Genomic DNA, 254 nt, shown 5'->3' with positions numbered 1-254 from the left:
TTAAGGGGAAAAATCATGTATCGGTGTAGTGATTTCGGGATGGATGAGAATATAGATCTTGTCGTGAAATTTCGTGAAGGAAGATTGAAATAAAAGTTAATCTCGATAAATGTTGAACAAGAGGAATAATTTTTACTTTTTATTTATATTTGAATATGCTTCCTGCAAAGTTTTCAATTTTTGAAAAAATGCGAAAAAGTGTCGAGTGATAAAATTATGTTATTTTTTATGTTAATCTATTGATCTTAATATCG

General features: G+C 27.6%; 1 protein-coding gene across 1 annotated transcript in view; it reads left to right on the top strand.

Moving 5' to 3' along the window:
- LOC102679434 (elongation of very long chain fatty acids protein-like) overlaps positions 1-254 on the top strand; it is a 14,066-nt gene that overhangs the window by 132 nt on the left and 13,680 nt on the right. Inside the window, exon 1 of the mRNA XM_031514734.1 lies at positions 1-95. This exon is cut by the window's left edge and continues 132 nt beyond it. The gene's annotated coding sequence lies outside the window, so the exon portion shown is untranslated. The remainder of the gene's footprint in view (positions 96-254) is intronic.

Source organism: Apis dorsata, unplaced genomic scaffold, assembly GCF_000469605.1.
Source record: "Apis dorsata unplaced genomic scaffold, Apis dorsata 1.3 scaffold_1158, whole genome shotgun sequence".
NCBI classification, from domain to species: Eukaryota; Metazoa; Arthropoda; class Insecta; order Hymenoptera; family Apidae; genus Apis; species Apis dorsata.
This window is presented reverse-complemented; position numbering and strand designations above follow the sequence as displayed.